The 13,748-nt window shown below is 36.0% G+C and overlaps 1 pseudogene; it reads right to left on the minus strand.

The window, feature by feature from the left end:
* LOC143672746 (acyl-protein thioesterase 1-like) overlaps positions 1 to 12,793 on the minus strand; it is a 36,047-nt pseudogene extending 23,254 nt beyond the window's left edge.
* Between the last annotated feature and the right edge of the window lie 955 nt (positions 12,794 to 13,748).

Below are 13,748 nucleotides of genomic sequence, written 5' to 3' on the forward strand. Positions count from 1 at the left end.
AAAGAGCATTAAAATATTGCTGTTAACTATCATCTAAAGTCTGCAACCGGTGCATTTTTTCCAATACACCCCTCTGTTATCAACTCTTTGTAACAGTGTCACACATTTGTTCTTGTTCATGGAAAGATTTTTTTCATATTTGTACATTTAATCCTGGGCCTTATTCACCACAAGATTCACTGTGTTGTAAATTCTTATGTTTTAACTTCAACTTTCCTTCTGGTAACATACTTGACTCTAAACTACCTCTTTCTACCACTTTCAAACACTATTCAACACTGCTAATTCTTCATTTAAACAACATGCTGCCATCACCTCTATCCATTCCGAATGGTTAAGCTCATCCTAGTTAAACATTTTGCACATATTAAGCATCTACTCCATTCTTTACCCTCATTCTATATCCTGGTAACCTGTATTCTATATTTTAAATCTAAGAGCTTACATATTCAAATATTTTATGTCAGTGAAATCATACAATATTTGCTCTTTTGGATCTGATATTCTTCACTCAACAAAATGTCCAGGCATGTTGTTGGGTGATTTAATAATTCATTCCTTCTTACTGCTGAATAGCATCCCATCATATGTATAACATATATTTTGCTTATCTGTTCATCTGTTACTTGATACTTGGGTTGTTTCCATCTTTTGGTAGTTGTGAATAATACCACTAGAAGCTTCAGTGTGCCAAAGTCTGTTCATGTCCCTGATTTCAGATCTTCTGTGTATATACCAAATAGGTGGGATTTCTGGGTCACAAGGCAACTTTATACTTATCTTCCTCAGGAAATGCCAAACTATCCTCCAAAGCAGCTGCACTATTTTACATTCCCACCAGCAATGAATAGGCATTCCAATTTCTCCATATCCTCTCCAACACTTGTAGTTTCCTGTTTGTTTAACAACAACAATTCTGGTTGGTGTGAGGTGATGGCACATTGTAGTTTTGATCTGCATTTCCATAATAGATAGTGAAGCTCAGCAGTTTTTTATGCGCTCTTTTAGCATCTGAATTTCCTCTTTGAAAAAATGTCAACTCTTATCTTTTTTCTCACTTTTAACTGGTTTCTGCTTTAATACATTGTGTGTCTTTTACAGTTGAATTGTAGGATTACTGTATATATTTTGTATACCAAACCCTTATAAGATATGTGGTTTACAAACATTCTTCCCATTGAGTCAGTTGCAAATTCACCCGTTTGACAAATTCCTTTGAAAAAGTGAAGGATTTGATTTTAAGGAGTTCCTATTTATTGAATTTTTCTTTCATTGCTTGTGATTTGGGTTTAAAGTCTCAGAAACTATCTCCTTTTATTAAGTCTTGTGGATGTTTCCTTATATTTTCTTGTAAAAGTTAGTTACTCATTCTTATAGTTAGGTATATGATACATTTTTAGTTAATTTTTGTATAATGTGTGAGAAAGCAGTCCACTTTAGTTGTTCTAATTATAGACATCCTGTTCTAAAAAGTAAACAATGAAGAAAAGAGCAAACAAAAGAAAATATCAATTTACCATAAATTTGAGGCTCTGTTTCTAAACTCTCAATTTGTTTCCATGGATGTATATGTCTGTCTTTACGCCAATACCAGGATGTTTTGACCATGGTGGCTTTACAATATGCTTTAAATTCAGGAAATGTGATACCTCCTACTTCATTCATCTTCTTCAAGCTGTTTTTAGCTATTCAACATTGTTGGAATTTTCATTGTTATTGCATTGAAGCTGTGGACCAATTTTGTTAGAACTGGTATCTTAATGACACTTACCATTCCAATACATGAACATAGACTGTTTTTCCATTTATTCAGGTCTTCTTTGATTTAGTAGAGCAATGTTTTATAGTTCTCTGTGAACAAGTCCTTTACATACTTGGTTTTATTTGTAGGTATTGATTCTTTTCATTACTATTGTAAAGGGAATTTTTTGCTTGATTACATCCTCAGATATCTCATTACTAAGTTATAGAAAGGCTATTGATTTCTACAGGTTGATCTTGTATCCTGCCACTTACTAAGCTTGTTTATTAGCTCAAGTAGGTTTATTTTCAGGAGTTTCTAAATGTAGGATCATGTCATCTGCAAATAGAGACAGTTTTACTTCTTCATTTCCAATTTGGATACATTTTATTATTTTCTGTTGCCTATTTGTCCTAGCTAGAACTTCTAGCACAATGTGGAATAGCAGTGTTCACAGTGGACAGCTTGTCTTCCTCCAAATATTAGAGGGAACTCTTTCAGTCTCTCACCACTGAAGTTCGCATTAGATGTGGGTTTTTCCTATAGGCCCTTTACCATGTTGAGAAGGTTTCCTTCAATCCCTGATTTTGAACTGTTTTTATCATGAAACAATGCTGAATTTTGTCCAATTATTTTTCTGTGTCAATCAAGATAATCATGTGGTTTTTCCCTTTGGATTTTCAATGTGGTATATTACATTAATTAATTTTCTTGTATTGAGCCACTCTTGCATGCCTTGAAAAATACCCAGTTGATCCTAGTGCAGAATTCTTTTGTCATGGTGGGGTATTCAAGTTTCAAATAATTTGTTGATGATTTTCTTTCATCTATATTCAATAAAGATATTGGTCTGTAGTCTTCCTTTGTTGCACTATCTTTTACAAATTTTGAAGTAAAGGTAAATTTTCTCCACAGAATGAGTCAATAGTGTTTCCTTTTCATCAGTTTTTTTGGAAGAGTCTGAACAGGAATTGTGTTAATTCTTGGAATGTCTGTAAAACTCCCATGTAAAGTTATTGTACCTTAAGCTTTTCCCCATAGGGAGATTTTTGATTTCTCAGTCTCTTTACTTCTGATTGGTTCATTGAGTTCCCCTCAATCTTCTTATGTCAGTGTAGGTTGTTCAATATCTTTCTAAGAAATTGTTCATTTCATCTAAGTTGTCTAATTTGTTGGCTTACAGGTATTCATATGATCCTCCTATGATTTTTTTTTTAAATTTCTTTGGGGTCCCTGGTAAGAACTCCCACCTCTCATATCTGAGTTTATTTATTTACATCTTCTCTCTTTTTGACTTTGTCCTTCTAGCTAAGAGCTCATGAATCTTTTTGTTCTTCTCAAAAATCAATTTTAGTTTCATTCTTTCTATTATTTTTTATTCTCCATTTTAAAAATTTCTGCTTTAATTTTTATTTCTTTCATTCTGCTTGCTTCGGAATTGCCTTGCTGTTCCTTCTCCAATTTCTTCAGTTGTTCAGTTAGGTTGTTGATTTTAGTTCCTTCTTTCTTTTTAAAGTAGGTTTTTAGGGCTAAAAATTTACCTTTCAGCACTGGCTCTACTGCATCCCATAAGTTTTGATACATTTTCTCATTTTCATTCATCTCAAAATATTTACTGATTTTGTCTGCAATTTTTCCTTTGACCCACCGATTGTTTAAAAGCAGGTATTTAATCTTCATATATTAATGTGTTTTCTGGTTTTCCATTTGTTATTGATTTCTAGCTTCATTCCATTATGATTAGGGAATGTGCTCTATACTTTTAATCTTTAAAATTTATTAAGACATGTTTTCTGCCCCAGTGTATGGTTTATCCTGCACAAAGTTCCATGAGCACTTGAGAAGAAATTATATCCTGCTGTTTTAGAGTACAATATTTTATGCATTGCTTTATATTTCTGTTAGGTCTAGTTCATTTTCCATATTTTTAGGCTTTGTATTTCTTCATTGATCCCCTGTTTAGATGGTCAATCTATTGGACACAGTGATGTGTTGAAATCTCACACTGTTATGGTACAGTCATCTATTGTTCCATTCAGTTTTACCAGGGTTTACCTAATGTACTTTGGGCCTCCTTAGTTAAGAACATAGATATTTATGATTGCTATTTCTTCTTGGCAATTTCCCCCTTTTATTAATAAAAAATATTCTTCTTTATCTCATAACATTTTTGTATTTGAAGATTATTATGTCTGATATTATTATAGCTTCCGCAACTTTTGGTTGAATATTATTTTCATGGTTTATCCTTTCCCATCCCATCACTTTCAACCTATTTTCGGTCTAAAATGAGTTTCCAGTAAACAGTATAAAGATGGATTATATTTTTTAATTCATTCTGCCAATCTGTGTTTTTTGTATGGGGGAGTTTAATCCATTAGCATTCAAAGTTATTACTGTCAAAGTAGTTCTTAATTCAACCACTGTATATGGTTTTTATTTGTCAGACCTATTTTTTTCTCTTTGTGACCTTTGTTCAATTTACCCTTATGAATAACCTTCTTTCTCTACCTGTTCTAGTTTACTAGCTGCCAGAATGCAGTATACCAGAAACAGAATGGCTTTTAAAAAGGGGAATTTAATGAGTTGAGTTGATAGTTTACACTTCTAAGGTTGAGAAAATGTCCCAATTAAGGCAAGTCTATAGAAATATCACATCAAAGGCATCCAGGGAAAGATACCTTGGTGTTCAGGAAGGCCGATGAAGTTCAAGGTCTCTCTCTCAAGTGAGAAGGCACATGGCAAGCACAGTTACAGTTTCTCTCTCATCTGGAAAGGCACATGGTGAACACAGTCAGGGATCCTCTCTCATCTGGAAGGGCACATGGTGGACACAGCATCATCTGCTAGCTATTTCTCCTGGCTTCCAGTTTCATGAATCTCCCTGGGAGGCATTTTCCTTCCTCATCTCCAAAGGTCACTGGCTCTTGGACTCTCTGCTTTGTGGTGCTGCAGCATTCTATGCTCTCTCTGAATCTCCTTCATTCTCCAAAATGTTGCCTCTTTTTTAGGACTGCAGAAACTTATCAAGACCCACACAAATGGGTGGAGACATGTCATCATCTAATCCAACTTAACAATCACTCTTAATTAAATCACATCTCCAGGAAGATGACCTGATTATTATTCTGCTTTTACAAAATAAGATTTTAATTAAAACATGGCTTTTCTAGGGGATATACATCATTACAAACCAGCATGCTACATTTCTCCAGAAACCCCCTCCTGTCTTGTCTTTTCTGCCAGAAGCATTGAGTTTAAAATCTCTCACAAGGCTGTCTTCTATTAATGGATTTTCTCAGCTTCTGTATATCTGCGATTATTTTAAACTCTCTCATTTTTGAAGGGGGGCTTTGTTGGATAGAGAATTCTTGGCTGGTGAATTTTCCTTCAGTATCTTAAGTGTATCATGTCACTTCACTGTCTTCTTCATCCCATGGTATTTGATGAATAATCAGCACTTAATCTTATCTGACTTCCCTTGTATTGGTGAATCACATTTCTCAAGCTGCTTGGGAATTTTCTTCTTCTCTTTGTCATTTGACAGTCTGACTATTGTGTGTCTTGGAGTGGGTCTATTTATATCTATTCTGTTTGGAATATGTTAAGTTCTACGATTTGAATATTTATCTCATTTTTAAGGTTTATGGAAATTTAGCCATTATTTCTTCTTATATACTTCTTGGTCCTTTTCCCATGTCTTTTCCTTCTTATATACCCATCATGTATTTGCTTGTGCCCTTTGTGTTGTTACTCAACAACCTGAGATTTGTCTCATTTTTTTCATTTTTTAGTTTCTCTGTTTGTATGCATATCTTTCTCTTACTCACTGATTATTTCTTCTGCCTCTTCAATTCTGCTGTTGTGCTTTTCCAGTATACTTTTAGTTTCATCTAGTGTCTTTTATTTCAATAATGTCTGTTATTCTCCTATGTATTTCTTCAAATTCTTCTTTGTGCTCTTCTATTTTCTTAATATTCTTTAACTCTGTGTACACATTTCCCCCTCATTTCTTTGAATTGATTCAGATTTGTTTGGATGTCTTTGAATAATTGTTCCAGATTCTATGTCTCCTCTGGCTTTTTTACTTTTTAAAAAATTTAATTTATTTTGTGTTATCAAAACAAAACAACATACAAACATGAACATTCTTAACATACAACCATTCCAGGCATGGTGTACAATCAGTGACTCACAATATCCTCTGGCTTTTTGATTTGCTCCTTTGGGTCATTTTTCTTGGGTTTTAGTGTGCCTTGTGATTTTAGCTGATATATGGTCATCTGATCCTTTTGATTGTCCTATTTTGAAGGTTGCTTTCTCTATCCTGGCTAAGATTTAGTGTTTGCATGGATTTGTATTAGGTCATTGCTTTAACAGTTGTGTCATCAGTATTTCTCAACCCAAATAGGGCTGTGTCCTCATGCAATGTTTGCAGACCAGCTCCAATGAGTCTGGAATAGGATTCACAGAGGCTCTTAAATCACTTTAGTTTTCCACTGCACATTTCAGCCTTGCCTGACAGATGGATCTATGCAGTGACTTAATCATCTTTAGAAGCTTTTTACCTCCTGGAGCCCCACAACATCTCCTGGGTGGGGCTGAAATTGAGGGTTTCCTGTTCCTCACTTTATTGACCAAAATCTTGGAAAATGTGGGACTGTTTCCCCAATTTTACTTGCAGAAGAGACTCCCACCACTGTCCCAATCTACAGCCATCTCCTGGCAAGAATCAGGCCACTCACTGCTTTCTCCCACAGTGATAGGGCTGGAACAAGAACCATGACTCCAAGCATAGCCTCTGTCCTCTTTTTCTCAGATGCTTTGTCCCTCACTGACCTAAGTCTTGGAATATTTTCCTGTCCCCGAGTCCACAATTGTTTAAGGCAGGCAGTTTCTGCCTGGCTACTTGCTACTTTTGGAAAATATCCTGCCAGTCACTCCTTAATCCTCCATTTTTGGAACTCATCCTTGTAGCTCTTTTACATTCAACCTTCCCCAGTGGCTTGTCTGTCCATGGATCCTTGTGGTCCTTGGTCTCTCTCTGTGTCTGGATATAATAGGTGGAGATGTGTCTCACTGCTATGAGAAATTTTATAGCCTCTCTCCTTGGTGTGAGGGTGTGATATCCTACAGCTATTCCCTATGGGTACTTTCTGAGCTACATGGAATCAAGTGACAGGAAGGGCAGAGGAATGGCCTGCCTGGGATGGAAGTTCCCTCCCTGATATTCTAATCTTTCTTTAATTGAGGGTTTTTCAATCCTTCTCCAGATAAGTGGGAATTGTCCTTTCTTTCACTTAATTTCTGGAAAGAAGTTTTCAGTAGTTGTTTACTTTGTCATAGCTAATGAAGTCACCCCACCTTTATTTATTTTTTTGATCTTTTCAATAATACATGAACTTTAAAAAAATTAAACATGTATAAGAACAAAATTCAAGTCTGATGTGATCCATCCCTAATAGGGATTTTTAAAATCTGAGTTGATTGACCCTAAAGCTCAGTTAAAGATTGTCCTTATAAATATACCAAACTTAGGTAAAAGATATTTATCTATACATACACTTTTAACTTTTTAAATGAAAATGTTATTTTATGCAAAAATGTATTGACTGTAAAATATTTTATCAAAAGATGCACCAATGCTAAAACCTGAGATTTTTATAATGCTTTGATATTATAAATAACACATATAATAAGAGAAATAAATTCTTAAAAATCAAAACAAAATTTGAAATATTTTTGTCTCTGTGTGATTAGAATAATATTAGGATAACATTTCAGGAGGTAAGTTTCTTATATTAACTATTACAAATCTCTTTAACTTTAATTTTTACCATTTTTCTTTGAAACAGAAAAAAATTGAGAGTCCTAATGAATATCTTGAAAATAAAGACAAAAATGCAAAAATTAAAATTATACTATCACATGACCAAAAAATAACTGACATTATTATTTTAGTGTATTTCACTCACAATTTCATCTTTGTTCTGCCTTCTCTCACCTTTGCCCTCCATAGAAACTCATGAATGTATTGTAATGGGTATGTGTATATAGATAAACTCTCTACTCATGGTTTCCGATCATAAGTTTAGAAACATATGGTATAATTGTACAGTTCAAAGCATTTTTAATAATTAAATAATCATAAAATTATTCTTTTTTAAAATGAATGCACATTTATCTTATGCCTATCATATATCTCATCTTTCCATGTTACAATATTTCCATCCAAAAAGCATAAATGTTGTATCTGGGTTTACAATTTGAAGATGTCTTAAGGAACAAAATTGCATGTAAATGTCATCTGAGTATTATAAATTCATAAAAATGTTCATATAAATCAGTTGTCTATGCCAAGATGGAGTACTGGTACATACATTCTATTTGTCTCATGAGCTAGGCAAAATGACATGATAATGCATATTCCTATACCAATTCAGGTATTTTAGTTTCTTTTAATGGAAAAGAATCCATTCTGGCCCATAGAAGTGAGAATTCATTCTACTTAATAAGTATTTGTAGGATATTTGTCCTTATGATAAATCAGGATGAAAGCTGAAGAACAGGATAAACTAAGATCATCAATAGGGTACAATTAATTGATATGCATAAGGTATCCTTTGGAAAGAAAAGGATTTATCCCTCTGAAAAAAATAAGCCTCTTCTGTTCACATTTTCTTCCATATCTTCTCATCTCTTCCACATTGAAGGGAGGCAACTTTGGACTTCATTAGTAACTAGGATTCTTTTTTTTAATTTCTTAATTAATTTGAGAATAGTATATTAGTATGTTAACAGCTATAATTCTTCAGCTTTCTAAAAAAATTGGGAATATTTTAAGCTGTATAAACAAGTTTAACAGGTGACTGAATCTAATATGATGAATATGGCAAAAGTTTTGGATGGAAATTTTCTAAAATTAGGAACAGTTTCCTGGTTTCTTAAATACAATGAACCTATCAGTGTGTACGAACTTGTTCCATTGCATATCAGTTTCAACATAACTTTTTAAAGCATTGTATTTCTCTCTGGAGTTCTATGGCATGTATTCTCCCACCCTTGCCTCTGTAATTTCCCTCAGGGCAGAGTACAACTAAAAATGGAGATGAAGAAGGGATGCATTTTTAAGTTCCTGTGGCATAATTTTATTCTTGGCCTGGTGGCTTAGTCTCTTTCTCTCCCTCCCTCGCCATTTTGGCACGTCCGGTTCTTCTAAGCCTCTGAATTACAAGCCTCACCAGCGACTAGTGATGATGCAGCCTTGTCTCTCTAACCCTATTGGTCTTCTCCTTAGTCCTCCACCTGCCCAACATCCTCTGCTACGGGTACACTCAGGAACAGCATCTCTATGGTCACAGTCACTCATCCGTCCTCCCTGTGTGATTGTCTACCCTCCCCTGGAGGCTATGCCCTAACTCCACCTCTCCTCAAACTGTATATAATCCAGGGCTCGTCAAGCCTCATGGTCTTTAGCTACTGGTGGCCCTGGCATAAGCGTCTACCAACAATAAAGCTACCTTGCTTCATGCCTTAATTGGCTCGGCCTCCAGTCCTTTAGACCCGCAGCGAGGTCTCCTGCGCGTGCCCCTTGGACCCAGACCCCCGGCTCGAGCCCCTTTTCTGCGTGCAGCAGCGTCATCTAGCAAGCAGTGAGAAGCTGAGGAGTAGAGGGTCCCCAATAGTTTAGCGGTTGGGCCAAACCGCAAGTGGCGCCCAAACAGGGACCCCTCTCTCCTCACCCGGTGAACTCCCACGGCACCCTAGGACCTCGGCACCCTAGGACCCTAGGAAGAAAAGAATGTTGAGAAAGCAAATCACAATATGAGTCTGAAGTTTACAGGGAGGTAATCTACTTCACTGGCTCTCATGTAAAATTTAAGATAAATATGAAGATTTTGTGCCTAGTAAAAATCTCAATGTTCAAAGATTAGTCTAGATGATATTGGACAAAGTGTGCATTGTAATAAAGGATTAAATTACATTTTATGAGTTTCAAGTGAAGGGAGCCACTAATTCCATTTCAGAATGAGTAGAACTGAATTTGGTACAAAATGAGGATAACAAATTTATCAAATTCTACACTGATTGTGATAGGGAAGCTGCCTGGAAAATTGCAGGCCCCCAATTGCTGATGACATTTATTACAAGGAAGGCAATATTGGGATGGTAAGGAAAGTAACTTCTGGCAGAAAATAGCATTATGTTGGGAAAATAGAAGATAATTTTACAATCTTGAGTCAGATGATATTATTAAATGACAGTTGGAGGAGGCTGAAATCTTAGGCCTTATTTTAGATGCCCTTATTATATTATCCAACTATAAATTACACATCCATTGTTCATACTGTATACCTGTATGGTGGGTGCTATCTTTCACACATTAGAGATGAACAATCTTGGGTCTTAGTGAAATTTATAGTTTTCTCATGTCCTTCACTGGCTAACTGGTTCAGCTAAAGACTGTGTACCATGAATACTTGCTTCCAATTTTCTTACCCCTCTGACACCTCTCTGGCTCTCATGAAATGGAATCTAATGGAAAATGGGAAAACATCATAGTCCAATGGACAGCCCAATAAAAAAAACATTTTAGAAAGGACTTTATAAGGAATTGTAAAATAAATATGCTTGTATGTAAGGAGAACCAGAGAAATTAATGATTATGTTCTTAAAACTAATTACCATGTCCTATTTATTTATTTTGACAATTAGACTACAGAGAAGTAAGTGCATAGCATGTGCAACTTTCTGTTTCATGACTACAGATGTTATGAATGCTTGAAGTGGTTACATTTGAAGAGAGAGACATAAGCAAATGGTTTTGTTTTTGTTTTTGTTTTGTATGTGCAGGCTGCAGGAATTGAACCCAGGTATCTTACATGACAGGCAAGAATTCTACCACTGAGCTATCCTTGCACTGCCCTAAGTATATGGTTTTGTTTCCCCATCTCTGAATTAAAAAAACTAAACAGATGTCTTATGGAAATAGCATTCTTATTTCATATTAATTTTCTTAAGTATAAAATGCCATGAAATAAAAATTGCTTTGTCAAGCAAGACACTATTTACATATGCCCACAATACTAGATAATGTATCTTTGTTGTTAATGATATAGAAAAATCAATTTCGTGTTTTCCTAATCATTTTCAAGATTGTTTTTATTTGCTTTTACTGAATTTATAGCAAATTTCTAACAAGATGAGGAATTTCAAATATGAAAATGATGAAATTGTCCAGAAATATCCATTTGGAGACAGAAGGTACAATTGTCCTTTCATACTTTCTCTCCATGACTTCACTTTGAATAACTTTCTGTTTACTGTATTTTGGATATTATACTACCTTTTCTTTCATCCTGGTATCCTATTTCATTATACTGCATATACAGTCCAAATCCAATGCAGACACTATATGCATAAAGTAATGCTTTCAGGAAGGTGGGTTTGGTAGCAATTAATGTTTTTTAGTTATGAATCATTTATTATATATTTGTATAGATTAGTAAAAATGAGAAATGTATAACAGAAACAAAGAAGCAAGTACTATTCTATCTGAAGAGGCAAATAAATTTAATGTAAATATCTATTATTTTTCAGAATTACATTTTAAATACAGAAGTCAGTAATGAATAATTATCAGTCTTGACGTGCTTTGTTGAGGATAACATCAAAACAGTTGAAGGGAGTAATGGAATGCTGAAACAGATTATTGAAAGTACATGTATTGCCTTGAAGTTTAAGAGATATGATGTGATCAAAAATCGGATCATGGTAAGAGTTTTGCTGCTTAACTGCTACCATATTTTTACATTGGGTGTATTGAGCTCTACTTTTCCTCTGTTGTTGACAGCAGTAAATTTGGGAGTCTGGAAATCAAAAGGTTCTGAGCAAAGTTCTGGATTTTCAGGTGCTAATATTAAAATAAATTTATTTTTACAGGCCTAGGAATTATATTTGTTTTCCTGAACCACGGGTAATTTTCACATCATTAAGAACTTCCCTTCAAGTTTTGTAACTGAGAAACTATGGCAGAGATGACTCTAGATGTCTAACCAAAATGAGTAGTCCCCACATTTATGCAAAATAGATTTTCAAGGGAGTGAAAAATTTTATGTATCATTAAGGAAAATCATTCATTCGAGCTGTTTGACTTGAATGATGTAAAAACATCTTTACTGCTCTTGTCATCCACTCATCTATCATTATTTTGTATGTGAATGTTGTATAAATAAGAAAATATTTGTCCTTCTAGTACATGTGCATCCCTCATTTCTTTTTATGCTTACCTGTTCTGCTAAGCCCAACTGGACCAATTGCTTTTATATTAAATAAAAGAGCTAAATGTGGGATATATCTTGATGCATTTATTTTTGAGAGTTTCCTTTTGAAATCTTAACATATGTTTTGTTTTTCTGTATGCTAATACCAAAAGAAGATGATTGTCCTAGGAATAGGAAGAAGTAGGTAGAAATAAATTACAGACTTCCGGAGAAGATGGCGGTTTAGTAAGACATGCAGATTTTAGTTTCTCCTCCAGAACAGCTACTAGGGGAGTAGAAACGATATAGAACAGCTCCCAAAGCCACGACAGAGATAAAAAAGACAGCGTACCCCATCCTGGAATGGCTGGCTGGCTGAGAGAACCCGCTCTGGTGAGATTGCCGAGGGGCGCGGGCTTCACCGGGCAGGGCGGCAAGCGGCCAGAGTCACTCCCTTCCCCCTTCCCGGGCCAGCTGGGAGAATTGGACAGGTGGTCCCCTCAAACCGCGGCAGCTGGCAGCCACACCATGCACGACCCCCCAGACCAACTGAGAGAATTGGATCGGAAATCCCCAGGCAGCGGAGAACGGTGTCGGGGGGGCCCCTTCCAAACCCGTGACTCCCCAGGAATGGTGAACTCACCCAGGCGGGCTGCTGCAGCTGGTACCCTTCTGCCAGGCTTGGCGCCCTGGGCCGACTAGGAAATTCAGACGGGTGCTTTCCCAGGCTGTGGCAGCCAGCGATCCTCCCCACGTTCGAACCACGGGCCGGCTCTCTTCCAAGCCGCATCGGCTAGCGAAAATCCCGGACGGTGAGGGTTTTCCAAAGTTAAAGGACCCACAGCATCTTTTACTGGTGGGACCCACAGACAAACGTGTGCCACGAGTGCCACCCACTGGGCAGGATAAGAAACACAGAACCCAGAGATTTCACAGAAAAACCTTCCAAATTTTTGGATCCAACACCCAGGGAAATCAGTCTAAATGTGCAGAGGCCAGCAGAAGATAACAGATCACGCTCAAAAAATTGAAAATATGGCCCAGTAAAAGGAACAAACCAATAGTTCAAATGAGATACAGGAGCTGAGACAACTAATGCTGAATATACAAACAGAAATGGAAAACCTCTTCAAAAAAGAAATTGATAAATTGAGGGAAGCATGAAAAAGACATGGGCTGAACATAAAGAAGAAATAGAAAAACTGAAAAAACAAATCACAGAACTTATGGAAGTGAAGGACAAAGTAGAAAAGATGGAAAGAAAATGGATACCTACAATGATAGATTCAAAGAGACAGAAGATAGAATTAGTGATTTGGAGGATGGAACATCTGAATTCCAAAAACAAACAGAAACTCTCAGGAAAAGAATGGAAAAATTTGAACAGGGTATCAGGGAACTCAAGGACAATATGAAGCGCACAAATATATGTGTTGTGGGTGTCCCAGAAGGAGAAGAGAAGGGAAAAGGAAGAGAAAAACTAATGGAAGAAATTATCACTGAAAATTTCCCAACTCTTCTGAAAGACCTAAAATTACATATCCACGAAGTGCAGCGCACCCCAAAGAAATTAGACCCAAATAGGCATTCTCCAAGACACTTACTAGTTAGAATGTCAGAGGTCAAAGAGAAAGAGAGGATCTTGAAAGCAGCAAGAGAAAAACAATCCATCACATACAAGGGAAACCCAATAAGACTATGTGTAGATTTCTCAGCAGAAACCATGGAGGCTAGAAGACAGTGGG

This window comes from Tamandua tetradactyla (genome assembly GCF_023851605.1).
Source record: "Tamandua tetradactyla isolate mTamTet1 chromosome 15 unlocalized genomic scaffold, mTamTet1.pri SUPER_15_unloc_1, whole genome shotgun sequence".
Classification (NCBI taxonomy): Eukaryota; Metazoa; Chordata; class Mammalia; order Pilosa; family Myrmecophagidae; genus Tamandua; species Tamandua tetradactyla.